The sequence below is a fragment of the Melanaphis sacchari genome, unplaced genomic scaffold, assembly GCF_002803265.2.
Source record: "Melanaphis sacchari strain LSU unplaced genomic scaffold, SCAv2.0 Contig0_pilon_pilon, whole genome shotgun sequence".
NCBI lineage: Eukaryota > Metazoa > Arthropoda > Insecta > Hemiptera > Aphididae > Melanaphis > Melanaphis sacchari.
In genome coordinates, this window is record NW_020270366.1 from 17,412,609 (window position 1) to 17,418,608 (window position 6,000).

The window sequence follows — 6,000 nt, forward strand, 5'->3', positions numbered from 1 at the left end:
TATTTTATAATACTATAAAACAATATGGGTTTCGTCACTTAATATAGTCATGTGCTTAAAGTCAAAAAACTACCATATTTCGTAAGTTGTAAAAAGCAATCAGCATATAAATAATATTATTATGAATTAAAATAATATCTACCTTGTACGCATTAGTGCAACGAGCACACTGTCGTCATAAAAAAGATAAAATTTATTTATTTTTTTAAAAGACGAATTAAATCTGTTTGGACTCCTATGGTTTTATGATAATGGTATTATTTGTAATGTTCATTTAACGTAATATTTAGTCACATAATGACGTTATATTGTAGTTTTGTTATTTGTTCATTATTAACATAGTTATTATCACATTTTACTGGAACAATTAAAGCTATTTATTATTTCTAATCAAGTATAATTTAACGACAAAACTATGTTATACACCGCGGGTTACCATAAATTATGTTCATAACATTTCAAGAAAATCTTCATTAGTGAAACTTGGATAAATTAGATTAAATTTAGTTAAATAAATAATATATGAATTATGCAACTTGGTAAATTATTCATGATATCTTTCTTTACGAGTCACAGTTTATTTAGAAAACTTTGTTTCAATGTTTATTTGTGGATATAACTTTCTGGTTGCTCACAGATAATCCAATTCACGACAAACTTTTCAAAATAACACCGTACATTTCTGTAAGTTAAATTATAATATGTATTTATACCTATACGATATAAAAGTGTATTTGATTTTTTTTATTACTTCTCAATGTCGTGACTTAGTTACAACGTTCATGCAGGAGTTGATTATTCGATTTCATTCAAGAATTATATCAAATTTTAGCAAATCATTTGGAAGAATTTGTAAGTCTATTTTTAACGTGTTCAAGTACAGAGTTTTGTAAATATCAAAGATTCTTGCAAGCAGGACAAACTGCCCACGCAGCCCTTTAGTGTTTATTACAGGAACACCAAACCAATGATTTATAAAGAATCATAATAATATAATATTTAGCAACATTACGCAGATAAAAACTAGTTTTCAAAGCGCTTTACTCAGCCTTTTAATGTTGCCATTCAATTTAATTGTAAATACTGTCAATTCAGAAGAATCTTGCAATATGATGATAGTTACAGCGCGTCCGAGAAGAGCGATGAGTTAGGTTTGCGATTTAGGACGATTTTCTACGTAGTCGCGAGTAGATCTTAATGTATAAATCATTTATTCTTGATCTTCGCCGCTGTTATATCATACTAACACATGGGATTTCAAAACCGTTAAACATGATAAAAGTTATTGATCGACTACGAAATAACACCGCCCTGTATATATAACGGAGAACGTGTGCGGCCGTATAATAACCGCGTTGCGGCAGTGTATCAAAGTATATATAATATTTTGCTGTTTACGGAAATCGATTCCCGTCCGTCGTCGTGCGGTATACCTACGACACATAATAATATCATGTGTATATAAATTTAATATGATATATATATATATTTATTATTTACTCCCTATGGTGAGTGCTCGTTTCTCTCGTGCGGATGCGGTCGTATCAATATTATATTTTGTATTATCGTGTCATGACTGCCTCCTACACATATGACGCATATATATATATATATATGATACGCGCACCGAACACTAAACGTCATATTGTGTATAATACGGATATGATAATATATTATTATTATTGTCATCACATATACAAGCAGCGTGTCGCCAAAACTACCGTTACACACTTGCGTCCCAGACTCGGGGGGGATAAAAGAGGACTGTAAATAATATACGAGAAGAAAACCGTCAAAACGCGCGCAAAGAAGAAATTAATCCGGAGAAAGAAAAGGAGTACGGACATCAACCATATTTGTAGCGGCGGTATACAATAATAGTTAGGTAGGCGACAGACGGGTACACATGTCAAAAGGTTACGTCATGTATTACGTAATATAATGGGGTATACTCGTATGGGTCAAGAAAATCGCATGTATCGGCCGAGCCGCCATTGTGTCGGCGAGTCCGCGTTACGGAATTCGACGAGACGCGTGTAAATGTGTGCAATATTATTTTCGGGGAAGGACCTTTCACCGAAAATTTCTCCGAGACTGTGGGAAAAATAGCGTTTCGTGCGATAATACCCACCCGGGTTAGGTACACACGAAGTGTAGTAATGTGCGCGCGACGGGTAGCCGCTATATTTAGGGCCGTTTAGATGAACATAAATCCGAGTGGACCCCGTTCGTAATAATAATAACAATAATAATAATCATAATATATCAAGTGCGTACATTATTATCATTACATGTACCCGACTTTCTAAAAATTACTGTAGGTATAATATAGTACAATAGAAACCATCAAATCGGCTCTCTCCTCCGCAAGCAGCACATTATATTGTTATACCGCAACTATACATCGGTATCGGGTTTACGTCACACTAGCAAGTCGCAAACACAGAAGGATCTATCAGATATATATTTTTACGCGAACAACAGTTATATCAATATAATAGTGATGATATTACCGTCGCGAAACCCTTAAGGACACGCGTAGTATACGGTTAAATAGCAGATAACGGGTCTTCGGGTACTGCAGTATAATAATTTATTAATGTTTTATAATATAATAAACGGATGAGCCAGCGGGGTCTTGTTTCAGTGTTCTAACACACCTAACTGTTGTGGTATAACGGGACATGGAGGACTCCAGTGTAAATACATTATAGAGACCGATATGGTATCGCCAGTTAAATGTTTATTTTTTTCATTACAAAAATTAAGCAGTTTTATGATTTTTGTCAATAAAATATGAATGTTTATTTACTATTAAGTTATATAGAAACGAATTAAGACTTAACTTTACATGCTGTAGAAAGTTCCCTTAACACTTTTGAAAAGTAAATCAGCTGTATACTTAGTAATATTGTGACCAAAGTATAATATTTTAGCCTACAAACAATACAAAAATAAATTGATTATTCAATTAATGTATCACAATTTAGTACCTAACAAATAATTTATTATAACATGTCATTAGTACAATAGTTTTATTTGAAGAAATTAAATCTAATACATATTTATAAAAAATATAGTCACACAAAATCTATAATTTTACCGAAAATAATTAACAATAATCAAACAGATCAGAATTGGACACACTTTAGCAAACCCACAAATTTGATGGAAAATTAAGAAGTTGGTTTCATTATATTATGTGAAATATTCAATGCACATTAACCGTTAAATATATTCTAACAGATTTTAGAAAATATACTCAGACAACCAAATGAATCTCCTTGTACCAGAATACCTTCAGAAGGTATTTACATATAAAGAAGAAACAGTAAAAAAAAATCAAACAATTTTTTCAAATGAGTCAATTCATATTACTTAAAATGTAAATTTTAAATTTCCAATGAAACTTGCAAATAATATAAATTCTTAATAAACACAATATTGACACCTATGTCCAAGAAATTGAGACTAATTATTTTAAATGAGAAAAAAATATATCATTTGATGAACGGTATTCTTAAAAGTGAGTCGTATGGAGAATATTGCTTTATAGTCAAATTATTTTAGCAGGTCAATTGATTTGCAATATTTTATTATTTATTTGTTCGAACCGAAATAATTATCTATATTGTACACCTATTTATATAACACGTTATATAATAATGATATGATAAGCCTCGTTTCATATCTTTTATTGATATTAAAAATATAAAGAAACTATGTTCTTTTTCGTTTTATACTAAAATTTTATTGTCATTGCACTGGGAAAAAAACATTTGGCAATAATTCGTTTTCTGACAGTTTTTATTTCATTTTTATTTTCAGTTCATGACATGTATTGCATCGTCTGCAATACCATATTTTTTATTCATTCAACTGCAGAGTGTCGTTTAGTATAGGAAAAAATGCGGTATTTATATTTTATTTTTGTTATCTCCATCGACGCGGTAGGTAGATAGGTAAATAAAGATTTAAAAGTTTTGAATCCGATATGGTGCTGAGTAAAACTGACAAATCTTATAACGAATGGCAAAGATAATATATATACCAATCGGGACGTGAGTATCGTTAAAGGTATTAAATTTAAATACGACCTATTTATTTATTTTCCGTTCAAAATGTATATCCTAAACGATAGTTATTTCCATTATACGTCTCCAGTTGTAATTTTAAATTTATGTTCTTTTAGCAACTCGATTGTGTACTATTTATAATATATTAATATATAAAACGATCGTTGACTATAAATTGCATATCGTTCGTCATCATTATTACAACAACAGTACGATGCATTTTTGTGACGTTATTTTACTCGAAAAATAACACACGGAATAAACATATGTAAAAACCACCACGTGTAAAATATAAAATACCAAAAAAACCTGCAATTTTAAACGATGAGCAAAATACGAGCATAAGAGGTATACACACAAGTCATACGTCTATTTATATATATTATCTTTTACATAAATAATACCGAAAACGGCCGTTGTTCTCGAGAGGTCGCAAATGACAGTTGTGGTTCCTCCAATAAGCTCGTGGTACCAGTTTCATCTTGTCGTTTTTCACGACGCGAATTTTGTAGAGCATATTTGAGATCGAATTCACGATAATTCAATTAATTTGCCGGCGCAAAGGAGTCTACAATTTTAATAATCTAATAACCTTTATAGGTTTAAAACAAAATATATTGTGTCATATTCTTAATAGTTATAAGTTTATAAATTATAATATGCCTATGGTGAAACCGCGGCCTCGTAGAAATTTATAAGATATTATATAGATAATATAATACTGCACTGCAAAGTTGGAAACCATACATAGGTATTAGTTGTGTATTTTTATTTGACGATTTTTATATACGTGTCATCAAGTTTTGAAAGAGCAGAGTAATATTCCCCTAACCATGATTTGTGATCAATGCATCAATCAACATGGAGGTTGATTTCTGGTACTTAATTTTTTTTAAATTTGTAGTTTGTGTACCTATCGGAAGTTAAGTAAAAAGACATTTCTTTTACTTTCTACATAAATTGGAAGAAGTCAACAAAAAGTAGTGGGAAAATGGCAAAGCCAGTTTTCTATGTCATTTTTATGTCGTTATTCAAAGTTCAAACATAATAAATAATCATAGGAAACCAACAATGGTTAAGTTAAAGTTTTTAATAAGCGTTAAAAGGCTAACATTGGCTTCTATTTTTCAGAATAGTGTTTTGTATGTATAGTTGTTGACTTCAAATTTAAAAATATCAATAATAGCAGTTATTTAATGAAATGGCCGAGGCGTGTTATCTCGATACATTATGTATAGTCTAAGCGAAGAGGCTTTTGGTCTTTTTTAATGCCTTTATTTATTCATTATCCTATCCGTCACGTAACTGACAATTTATTCATTTTCAAAATATGATCACCATAACTTGATTTTATTAAGTATTTTTATCTATTTTAATATCATTAAATATTTTTTTGTTTTTACGTACTATCTAATTAAATGTTATCATTTACACAAATAAACACGTGATGTTTAAGTCTAATCAGGTCAATTTTCGCTGCATTTTGGGTGGTTTCAGTTCTAAATGTTTTCATGTTATTAGTTTATTGCTATTGTAACCATCGAAGGACGGTTTTCTTATTTCCATTTAGTTTTTCCACAAAGATATATCGGTTATACGACACACAACAATGTCGGACTCTACAAAGTTTATATTATATGTTTATTATACTTAAACGCAATAAATAATAATAATGAATAAAAAACGGAGTTCTATGTGCCCATATAGCCGGAATAAAAACACGTAATAATTATCGTTAACGCGCGCGCGTGTGTGTATGTGTGTATGTGTGTGAACTATATAATATCTACTAGTATCTCCTATATACTGCTAGTCGTCGTTATACTTGATTGTGTCGGATGGACAGCGGAAACCGACAAACGAACCGATAAAAACAAATCGATCGTAATTTTTACCCACATGTCAGTGGTTTGTAATTTTTTTC